The 12,344-nt window shown below is 40.4% G+C and overlaps 1 protein-coding gene across 1 annotated transcript in view; it reads right to left on the bottom strand.

Moving 5' to 3' along the window:
- Positions 1-12,344, bottom strand: part of CDK6 (cyclin dependent kinase 6) — a 257,723-nt gene that overhangs the window by 135,499 nt on the left and 109,880 nt on the right. The gene's annotated exons all lie outside the window — the stretch shown is intronic.

Below are 12,344 nucleotides of genomic sequence, written 5' to 3'. Positions count from 1 at the left end.
CTTCCCAGGGTCTCCTGCTCTCCCACGCCTAAGTGTGGCACATCCTGTCCCCTCGCCTCACCAAACAGGGCGTTATCAATATGGAACAAGAGGCCGTCTGGTGTCCTAGTGAATAAAGAGCTGGTCTTGGAGCCTGGAATCATTAACAATAGTCATGATAATGACAAGCATTTCCATAGTGTTTTTAGGTTTATAAAGCACTCGATACCTCAAGCAACTCTGTAAGGATATAAATTGCTGTCTGTCATCAGGGCTTCCACACTGTGGGTTTCCTGTCCCAATGAACTGGGCCCCATGTGGAGCCTGGCATAAAGCGGACAGCTCAGCCAGCAAAGTCGATCGATCTCACGTTTCTTTTTTATAAAATGACAAAACTAATATCTAAAATGACATCACAGATGAGGAAATGGAGGCTCAGAGATGTTCAGTCATTTGCCAAGGATCACACAGCTAGTAAGTGTCCAAAGCTGGATCTGAACTCTGGTCTTTCCTGCTCCAATTATAGAACTCCATCCAACAAACCTCAAAATGACCGCTATTTTACTGATAGGGAAAGTAAGACAAAAAGAGGTTGTGATGGCCTCCTACCTCCAAGTTCACAGCTCTTCCTATGACACCCTGGTGCCTAGGTATACACATACATACGCACACTGATGACCAAACCACTGAACTTGGAGTTGGAAAGACTAAGGTCCAGATTCAACTCTGATCCTGCTTAGACAGTCACTTTGTGACCAGAGCAAATCACTGGCTCTCTCAGTCAGCCAGATCTCTCTAAGACTCGAAGGTATAATCAAGCGGTCAGTGGGCATCAGTGGGAAGAATTTTTACCCTGAGTTTCCTATAGGCATAAAATCTTGGCTGTAGGGAGAAAAATACCAATTTATATCATTTATGCCTATGATTTATCAGTGCATGAAACGCCTTCTATCAATGCACATCTACAATGGTTCTGCTACTTATAGTCTAGAGAGGAGTCTCCAAAGGGGAAAGCACAGAATGTCAAGTAAGGGGTCTGTGGTGAACCAATGAGGGGGTGGAAAGATGGGTTGCACCCCTATGATGACCAATCCTGGGGCTCATCTCTAATAGAATCAAACCAATTCTTAGCCCGCAACCTCCTTGTATAAGCTCCTAGCTTTCCACAACCCTTTCCTCTCACCCCCAAAACAGATCTGCAGCTTCCCAGAGCAGGGATGGTCTCTATTTGTATCCCCAGTGCTTAGCATGGTGCTTTGCCCACAGGAATTACTTAATAAATACTTGCATTCCCTTGCTTAGCTCAGTGCTTTGCACAGTTAACTAATTAATAAATTTGTTTTTCTTTCTTTGTTCCTTCCTTATCCTCTCTCTTCTTTCTTTCCTTTATTCCTTCCTCCTTTGTCTTTTTTTTCTTCCTTCCCTCTGTCCCCTTTTTCTTCCTCCATTCCCTCCGTCCTCTTTTCCTTCTTTCTCCTTTCTGTCTTTTTTCTTTCTTTCCTCTTTCCTTCCCCCACCCCATAACGTAACATACACCAGTTCTGGTGATTGCAGAGGGGTGGAGTGGGACTGTAGAATATTAAGAATTGGCAGGCATCTTCCTTAGGGCCACCTAGTCCAGTCTCCACAGAGTACCATATGGCAGACATAAGCAGTCCCACTGATGGCTAGCAGTTTTTGCTTTTGAGAAACATTTGAAATGGCCCAGAGAAATTGGCAGCAGAGACCTTAGACACATACAAATAGTGTTAACTGCTGAAGCACTGGAGGGGTGGGGGGAGGAGAAGACGCAGCCTGGGAAGATGAGACGACCATTTTAGGTCAAACGACTAGCAGTGAATAAACAGGAGTGTGAAAGTGAACCCAAACATGTGAAAGAAGCCAGTCTCTACTGTAGCAAGTGAGTCTTCATTGGAAACATGTGCACACGACTTGGGAGCCCTGATTTTAAAAGGCATGCCTAACCTTTTAAAAAAATGCCACCAAAAGCACACATTTGTGGGCTTCCAAGGCATGAAGCATTATTTCATACTGTACACAGAAACTTAGGACAAACGAATTGGAACTAGTCTAATCCATGTAATTAAACAGCCTATGAATGCAATATGATGATAGGCAGAGAAGGTGTCCATCCGTATTAGTAAAGGGAGTTTTCCTACAAAGTGAATCATAGGTCCAGATGTCCCAAAGTGAATTCAATAAAAACTCAATTACCTGTATTAACTGGGGTGTGAGTGAGGCCTGCCTAGTGGAAAGTCTGATTATAGAATTTTTAAATTATTTCCACTTTTGCTCATTTTAAATGCATACAAAATCACTAGATGAGTCTTAATGAATTTTCTATAATTAAATAATTTGTAATTGACATACTCATGGTGAGTACAGAAGACATCTGTAAAAAGATGACTTTATGTTAAAAAGCTGGAGGAACAGGTCAGTTGTTTCAGAATTATCTGTCTCTACGTGGCTGGATCATCTCTCAGTCAGTGAAAAGGTCAACATCAATACCAAATTCGATAAAAGAATCAAGAGGATACTGTGCAATTACAACAGCTTTGGCCTGACTTACTTAAACAAGCCATTATTTCTGAAAAACCATATTTATAAAAATTAGCCACCATCGCCATTTCCTACAGAATTTTGTGTTGTATAAAACAGCTGTTAAAATGAAGAGCTTGGAACAGCCCGAAACTCATTGCAATCAGAGAATGGGACACCCACTGCATTTATCCACTGGTACATATGTCAACCGGAATACAGATGGGCAACGAGCTAAAGGGAGCATAGATGAGGCAGAGAGCAGGCTAGATAGCATTGGGGAAATTGAGCTACTTTTGTATGATTCCAATCAATCAATGAATAAGGTACTAAATGCCTACAAAAGTGCTAGGTGCTGGGATTACAAAGACAAAAATGAAACTGTCCTTGCCCTCAAGAGGCTTACAGTCTAATAGGGAAAACATCACGTACGCAAAACAATTAAACAATGTATACATAAAGTCAATAGAAGGTAACGGGGAGGGGGAACCTAATAAATGGAGTGATAAAGCATGGCTTTAGGTAGGAGATGGTGCTCGAGTGACATCTGAAGGAAGTTCAGGATTGTGAGAGTCAGGTGGGGATTCTAAGTAGTGAAGTTGGAATATACTCCAGACACAAGAAGACAACATGTAGAAAAGGCCATGATGGGAGGTGGAGAGTAATTACAAAATCCTGAAGGCAACGGAATTATCAGTGGCAGAGGTCTCTCATAATAATTGGTTCTTACCAGGATTCCTCACAGGATCATAGATTTAGAGCCAGAAGGAATCTGAGAAGGGCAGAAAAACTTCATATTCCTAATACCAATCTTCTCTGCTCTCTAGGAATGCCAATGAACACCATGATCACAGAAGACTCAAATTTTCAGGTGACTCAGAAGCAACAGACGGATACATGATGGGCACAAAAAGATGGCAGCAAATTACTGAAGGGGACTTAAGCACAGGCATAAAAGTCAAGATGGAGGATGCAAATTGCAAGGAGAAAGACAATAGTCATACAGCAAGTATGATGGATAATAGATGGATAGTCCATGAAATAGTCAACCAATTCAATATCGTGAAGAGGGATTTGTACATAAAGACGGAACAAAGAATGGAAATTGGTAGAGGGATTAAAATTATGGGTCATAAGAATTATCAATGTAATGAATGTATCACAGTACTTGCCTAGCGGCTTTAGGCTCTTTTACTACTGATATGTAAATAAAACAGCTGCTTCCAAATTATGAATATGGGAAATTTTAAAGCTTTTCCACGAACAAAATTAATGCAACTAAGATAAAGAAAGCAGTGGACTAGGAAAAAAAGACACCTTTATATCAAATATCTCTGATAACCGAGGCACGTAGCTAACTAACAGAAGTATATAAGAATAAGAACAAAGAACATGAATATTTTTAGAAGAATCATCAAAAACATATAGGAGAATGCTCCAAATTATTAATGAGAGAAATACAAATAAAAATAACTCAGATTTCAACCAAATTTGCAAGGATGACAAAAGACAGGACGCTTAGATCCCTATGCTTTGCTGCCTTTCTCTATTTTGTCCACAAGGATATTGAGAAATATTCTGTCATATTACTTTCTGGAATCCACATATATGATAAGTATGGCATTCACCTGATTTAGTCAAGTAATCACGTCAAAAACAGAAATGAAGTCAGTCTCACATGTCTTATTCTTAATGATGGCACCTTAGAGTGCTAACTACTTCCCTTTCTAAATACACAGAAACTACCCTTCCAATAATGAATTCTCAAATTAGAAATGTTCTGGTAGGAGAAATATTAATGAACACTCTGGGCAAATTTACCATACGCTCTATATCAATCTGGAATCAGAGAATTTTAGAGAATTTCTCAACTACAACCAACAATAACAGGAGAATCAGGAGAGAGCAATATTTGGAAAACTAAGTAAAGGCAGTACCCATAGGGAAGGGCTAGTCTATACTGTCAAATGATGCAGAGGGGTCAAGAAGGATGATGACTTGAGAAAAAGGTCACTGCATTTAGCAGTTAAGGGATCCTGGTAACCTGAGAGAAATAGGTTTTAGTGGTAGGGTAAGAAATCCAATTATAACATGGGATTGAGAAGGGAGTGGGAGGCTAGGAAATAAAAAGCAGCAATAAGCAAATGGTTTTTCTAGGAGTTTGCCTATGAAAAGAAAGAGACATATGGAGTGATAACTTTAAGGGATGCGACAGTAATATAAAACTTTTTTGGAGGATGGGGGAGATTCAGATATTTTTTGTTGGTAGCAGGAAAGGTACAGATGGATGAGAAAGACTGAAAATGAGAGAAAGGGAGGAGGGAAGTTGGAAGGGGCAAGTTTTGAGACAGAAGGGGATGGGATCAAAGGTGACTGGCCTTCACAAGAAAAAGGACTACCACTGGCTCACAGACTTCCCTAGAATGTTGAGAGGGGATACAGAGAAAGGTTGGACCAGATGATGTCTGAGGGCCTTCCTAACTCTGGATTCCATAATGTTCGAGGTACCATTATAAATAAAATTTAATGAAAATCCAGAGATACTTGGCCACCTCTAGCCACTGAATTACAGAAAGGGCTAATAAGATTTCTAGATAGATATAATAATATCTCTTAACTATGCTTTGTGGATAATTCAAAAAGAACTATGCAGATAATTGCTTTTGTAGCATTTTTTGTTAAGCAAAAAAAAAAATGTAGTATAGTCAACAAGCATTTGTCAAGTACTTACTATATACCAGGCATTGTGTTAAGAGCTGGGGAGAAAAAGAAAGTTGAAAAAGAAAAAAACAAAATCCAAACCTTGTTCTTTGCTTTCAAGAAGCTCAGTCTAAAGGAGAAGGTAATATGCGAGCAAGTATTTATAAACAAGATAAATGCAGCATAAATTAAAGATAATGTGAGAGAGAAGGAACTAAGATTAAGGAAGACTGGAGAAAGGCTCCTTTCGGAAGGAAAGACTTTAGGTGAGACTTGAAAGAAGCAAGTAAAGCTAGGAGGCAGAGATGAGGAGGGAGAGGGTTTCAGCCATATGGGACAGTTACTGAAAATGCTCAGTGTTGATAGTGTATTGTGTGAGGAACAGCAAGGAGGTCAGTGTCACTGTAGGGTAAAACAAGAAGAAGATGAGTCTTTTTCCTTGGTTAGGAGAACAAAGAAAACAAAAAGTTATTGATAACTTTTGCTTTCACATCATCTACATTTCCCAATGTATCTTATCCCTCCCAGAGAGCGATGTCTTATAACAATGAATAAAAAGTGAAAAAAGAAAAACAATTCAGCAAAATTAATCAACATATTGGAAAAGTTTGACCTTCTATGCACTGTTTCGTAGACAGTCTTCAACCTCCATGGAGTATATCTCTAACACAGGAATGTCTGGGTCAGAGGGTTTGGGCATTTTAGTCACTTTCTTCCCATAATTTCAAATCGCTCCCCAGAAAGACTGGGTCAATTCACAGCTCTACCAACAATGTATTAGCATGCCCATCTTACCATAACTTTCTAACACTGAAGCAAGCTTTAAACAACAGTATTCTAATTTATTATTAACTTACTGCAGGCTTTTACTTTAAATGGAATTGTTTTCTCTAAGCAATTAAAGTAGCACAATGCAATGGGAATAAAAAAAAATGTTAGCTGACCACTGCAAAGCAAACAACCTTAAGTAAAATTTATTGAGGAAATTTCCTAGTTGTGTAAAAAACAAAAACAAAACAAAAAACCGGAAACTGCCGTCAATATAACTAAGAATGGTTTGGGCAAATCATCATTTCAGTCACACCCATGATAAAAAGAGTCCATTTGGGTTCAGCTGGCTGTATCCTTCTGAGAAATAAATGTACACATGTGATTTGGGTGCATGTTTCAACAAAATGCTATTGTGCAACATTGTTTGGCCTGGGGAGGTTTTAGGTGTGGTCTTGTCTTTGGTAACTCAACCCCCCCTCCCCAAAAAAGTTTATGGGGCTTTAGTGCAACACCAGGAATCCCTGTTTTAGGTACACTATATCTCGAATTCCCTTATTTTCTTTAGGGAAGGCAATTGGAGGAGGCCCACCAGAACGGAGAAGCACTAGGGTTCATATCATATGAGAATCAACTGAAGGAAATCAGGATGCTTAGCCTAGGGATGAGATGACTAGGGATGGGGTGGGAGGGTGGTTGGAGGGATGAAATATCCGAAAGGACAAATATAAGAGGGATTAGGCCCCAGAGAGTAGAAACAGGGGCGTTAGGTTTAAGTGGCAGAGAAGTAAATTGAGACTCGATGTTCAGAAAAACCTCCAAAAGATTACAGCTATTCAAAGGGGGAGCAGAGCAGGCTGCCTCTGGAGACGGTGAGTTTCTCCTCACGGGAGGGCTTAGTGCAAAAGCAACTTGTTAGGTTATGTGATATAATGGGGATTCTCTTTTGGGTGTGGGTTGGGCTAGATGGCCTCGGAGTCCTTTCCAAGCCCGGTCTCCTGTGATTCTGTATTACATCCAGTAGAGCTATATTTTCCAACTGCAGAAAAAGCCTGATTATTTTCAAGGCTACTGGAAACTGGTCCAGTTTCCATTGTGCAGTAAATCACAGAAATGATGGCTTTGAAGGATAATTTTGGATAACTAGATCCAATTAATCTGAATAATGAACTCATAATATCCTGAAAAAATCCCAGCATCATTTGTGTCTAGCTGGCTTAAGTTTCTCCAAATTTAGCTGTTATGGGATATTTTGAACTTACAAAGATGACTTATTAGTAGATAATATTAACTTCTTATCTCTACAAACTACATTCTCTTCAAACTGTCTATTGCATATTTATATGTTTCTCTGTAATAGGGACAAAATAAATTATAATACCACTTTACATATCCTGATAGCAAAAGGATTCTAAAATCTAAAAGTCTAGAGTCTAAAATTCTAAAGTCTAGGCTTAACTTTCACATGATCAGAAGGGCAATGATGCTTCCAATCTAGCTAGGGATGATACCTAAAGGTCAAAGATCACCAAGGCCCGGGCAAGATGTATGGCAACACCCTCAGCGTGAGCAAAGGATTTAAGAGATACTGTGAAGAAAAAAAGGGCAGCTAAGGGGCGCAGTGGATAGAGCTTCAGCCCAGGAGTCACCAGAACCTGGGTTTGAATCCACCCTCAGAGCCTTCCTAGCTGTGTGACCCTGGCCAAGTCTCTTCATCCCGCTTGCCTCAGTTTCCTCATCTATAAAATGAGCTGGAGAAGGAAATGGCAAACTGCTCCAGCATCTCTGCCAAGAAAACCCCAAATGGCATCACAGATGAGTTGGACTCAACTAAACAGCAAGAACAACAAAGTAAACAAAAGAACGAGTCGGGTGCAGAGCCTTTACACAGCTTTCTAAATTTCAGAAGACATTTCTTTTTTTTTTTTTTTTTGGGTTGTTCCCCAAAGTCATTACTAAGTTTGCAGTCTGGACCTGATAATTTATCAAAAGTACATCAGCCTAGTAGATAGAGCCCTGGGCTTGAAGTCAGGAGAACCTGGGTTCAAATTGTGCCTCAAGACACTTACTAGCTTCTCTTGGCTTTAGTTCCTCAACTGTAAAAGAGGACCTAGATTCAAATCCCACCTATAACATTACTTGTGCAACCTTGGATAAATCACTTCATTTCCCTTAGTTTTCTCATCTGTAAAATGGGTGGGTTGGACTATATGGCTTGTAAGGTCCTTTCTAGGTCTATGAGCCTCTTAAGATCCCTTCTACCTGTTCATCTAAGATCCTATGATCTCTTCTTTCTTTGGAAATCCCTTTGTGCTCCCTGTATACAACTGGAGTCCAAGAGCTGTCCTATATATGCACATATGTATGTACGCATAGATAGAGAGGTCACTACTGCCCACAGAGCACTCAAAGAATGCATCCTCCAAAACCACAGAGGGAAAAACACATTCCTACTACGTGCAGAAGTGCCCAGCTGAAGGTAGACGCTAACAACAGTGTGGGTTCCCTAGTGATTTTCGGAGTTACTCGAAGTCCACTGGATCAGAGGATAGCGATGGGAGCCATCCTCCCCAATGTGCTCACAAACCAGGGTTAGAAAGACACATCTGTACGGTTTGTCTCCCAGGTCATTGTCTAATGCCAGCTTCATGGTAGGAAGACACGAAGGGCTAAGGTAACAGACCGACCACCTTGAGGTCTGACAACTAGGGCCGATCCAAAAATAGAACCCTCGTTGGAAGGGCTGGTATATTATTTGTTTTTATGGCTTCCAGGCAACTGAGAAGGGGTATAAATGCAGCAAAGTGTATACAGCACATTAATAAAAGGAGGATGTATTTTAAACAGAGAATTGAGTCAAGAAACCTAGCATTATATTTCTGAAAGTGATGATAAACGATGGGTAAGTAAACTTTGTGACATATCTAAATGATATTTGGGAACAGAAACATAACAACTGACTTTCTACTCAAGTCATATGAATGTCTGCTTTATGGGGATAAGGTAATGAGTAATTGAGGACAGCCTGAAAAAGGAATCATTACCTCATGATAATGGCTATTAGCCCAGTATGGAAAGTCATTGGGAAGTGAAACTGCCACTAGGCAGTGTTAATTATAACCATCTCCTGGCTTCTTCAGGGCAGGATATGAGAATTCAAGGCTGACTCAGTTAGAAAGTGGGAGGCAGAAATGGTTCTGTTATTGGCCACTGACCTTTTAAGTTCCCAAGTGACTAACTCACCTGACTAATATACCTACCATCTACCTTGCCCTGATTCTCCTGACTCAGTTTGTTCTTTCTGACTCAATGGGTCAAAGGAGAAGCTGGGTTGTTTATTTTTTTTAAGGGGAGAGGAAAAAAGGGGCCAAATTTCAGTTAATAATCAAGTCTTCATGGAAGTGGCTGTCAAACCTGACTAGGTAATGGGTCTGTGCGTGGTCTGTGAAAATAGCCAACTAGAAGCACTCACTGATTCACTTCAAGGAGCGTACAATGCAGCATACAATGACCCTCTGGGAGAATCCATAGAGGCAGTGTAGGGGAAGGGGATGGAAACAAGAGATTATACTCGCATATTGTTTATAAGGCAGCTAGGTGGTGCAGTGGTGAGAGCACCGGGCCTAGAGTCAAAGAGACTTGAGTTCAAATGTGACCTCAGACACTGCCTGCTTGGGTTTTCTTATCTGTACAACAGGGATGATAACAGCATCTACCTCCCAGGGTTATTATGAGGATCAAGTGAGATAATATTTGTAAAGTGCTAACATTGCCTAACATAAGTTAAGCACCATATACATGTTAGCTATTGTTATTATTATTATTATTATTATTAACAATGGTCAAAAGGGAAAAAAGATTAATGATAGGTGGCTTCACTCGATCTGATCTGAGCTACATCAATAAGCATATAGTAAGTATTTATGTTGGGGTAGGAATTGTGTTGGCCCTGGGATTAAAAGAAAAATGAAGACATAAGGAGCCTATTCCTATGAGAACTGTACAATAAGGGGGAGAATCAGAGAAACTATTTGGAAAGGAAGTTTCCATCAATCAGTCAACAAGTATTTATTAGGCACCTACTGTGTGCCAGGTACTGGAGACAAAAAGAGAAAAATCAAACAGTCTCTGCCTTCAAAAAGCTTTCACACTATTGGGGGAAAATAAGAAGTATACATAAGAAATACGTAGAGAATAGAGAATGTAGAGGTAGCAATGTGTAGAGAATCAATGAAAAAATGAATGCAAGGTAATTCCAGGTGAGGCTTGAGCTGAGCTGGGATGCAAACTGGGGTTTCCAACCATTAGTCATCATATATGTGTATTTTATGTACACAGATACCGTAGGTACTATCTTGAGAAGTAGTGTATCTCTAATATCTTACAATGAATATTGAACCATGAAATGAATGCTAAAACTTTTCCCCCTTTTTCATTCTACTGTCTGAATTCATATAACATTTATTATCCATACAATTAATTTGACAACTCAGTTCAACAAACACTTATTAAACGCCCACTACACGCAAGAAATAGGTTCATGGCACTGGGGGGACAAAGATGGAATAAAATCGTTCCTACCCTGAAGGGTCTTATAGTCCAGGAGGGGATATGATGCATATACAACCGAAAATACTTTAAAAGGCCCAGGAGAGGACAAACAGCAGCAGTAATTCAAGAAGGAAAGGATGACCTCTACCTGAGGGAATCAGGAAAGGCATCATGGAATAGGTGGCAACTGAAATGGGCTTTGAAGGAAGAGATGGGCCGCCATCAGTGGAGATGAGTGTCTATGTGTAGAAGAGGATGGGAACGGAAGATACTTTAGTTTAATTAAAGCACAGAGTAGCACAAGGGGAAGGCTGAAGTCAGATTAGAGACAACCTTGAATGCGAGGCTAAAGAATTTTGCTTCTATCTGCTAGGCAATGGAGAGCCACTGAAAACTCCTGAGCACCCTCTTAGTTAAGAAAGTTCTTCTGATGGCAGTGAGAAGGATGGATTGGAGAGGGGAGACTTGTTAGAAGACAATTCAGGCAAGGAGTAGAGAAGATAGCAGTTAAGTGGAAAGGAGTGAACAGAGATGGAATATCATTCAGAGAGAAAATTCTAAGGCATAGACCAAAGTTTGGATGTAGGTGGTGAGGGCATATGGAAAGTAAAAGAGAAATTTTGAGCCCGGGTAACTAGAATATGTCACCAACAAAAATAGGGGAAGTTAGTTGGAGGGGCAAATTTTGGGGAAAAAAATGATGAGCAGTTTTACTTATATTGAACTTGAGTAAGTAATCCATATGGTGATGAGAATGATTATGACAACACTGACGACAAAAATAGTTTCTAGCATTTATATAGTGCCTGTTAGTGCCAAGCAGTGTGCTAAGTGCTTTAGAGATCAAACGATCTCAAAATCATCAAGTCCCACTTACTCGAACCCTCTTAATTTACAAATGAGCAAACCAAAGCCCAGGGAACCTAAGTGATGTTTCATGATGTCATAGGTAGTGCCAGAAGCAGGATATGAAGCCAGATTCTCAGAGTCAGTCCACTTTCTGCTGTCTACCGAGGAATGGGAAATTTGGGACTGGGTCTGAGTGAAATAGTAACAGTTGATGATAGAGATTTGGAAGTCATTCACATGCAAAGAGTTTAGAGAGAATAGGGCAAAGGAGAGGGTCTTGGAGGATGTCCACACTTAGAGGATGGTAAGAGGAAGAGGAACAACTGAAAGACACCAAGAAGCAGTGACCGGCGAGGGAAAAAGAAGTGTCAGAGAACCAAGGGAAAGTGAAGGCTCACAGGGTACTACAGAATAATGCCAATTTCTTGAGAAAGACCAAGGAGGATAATAACACAGAAAAGGCCACAGGCTCTGGTAATGAGGAAACCGCGAGTGACCTTGAAGAGAAAAGGGTCAGTAGAGGGAAGGGAATGGAAGCCAGATGACAAGGGGCTGAGGAAGAGGAAGCAGTGAGTGTGAATTACTCTTTCTCTAAGTTTGATAGTAAATGAGAAGAGAGAATGAGAGAAAGACACTTCTTGCTTCAAGGAATAGTTGTGTTGGAGAGGGCTTAAAAAAAAGACAGGGGTAACCTAGAGACTTTTGCACCGGGGGAGAGAAGGGGTGGAATGGAAGAGGGTGAGCAAGCATGATAAACGGAACAAAATCGAAGGAGGGAATGAGATTAAGGGGGCCAGTGGGAGGGTTATCAATTACCCATGTCTTGGTTTGTGACGTCCTTTCTATCTATGGAGTAAAGCTGCTATTGGCATCATCTATTATCATTTGACCTTTTGCCTGCTGATAGCAGTTAATAAATATTTATGAGGCAGGCACCTACTATGTGCCAGGTGCTGGGC

The sequence above is a fragment of the Trichosurus vulpecula genome, chromosome 5, assembly GCF_011100635.1.
Source record: "Trichosurus vulpecula isolate mTriVul1 chromosome 5, mTriVul1.pri, whole genome shotgun sequence".
Classification (NCBI taxonomy): Eukaryota; Metazoa; Chordata; class Mammalia; order Diprotodontia; family Phalangeridae; genus Trichosurus; species Trichosurus vulpecula.
The sequence above is the reverse complement of the archived record's forward strand: the minus strand, read 5'-3'. Positions and strand labels throughout refer to the sequence as shown.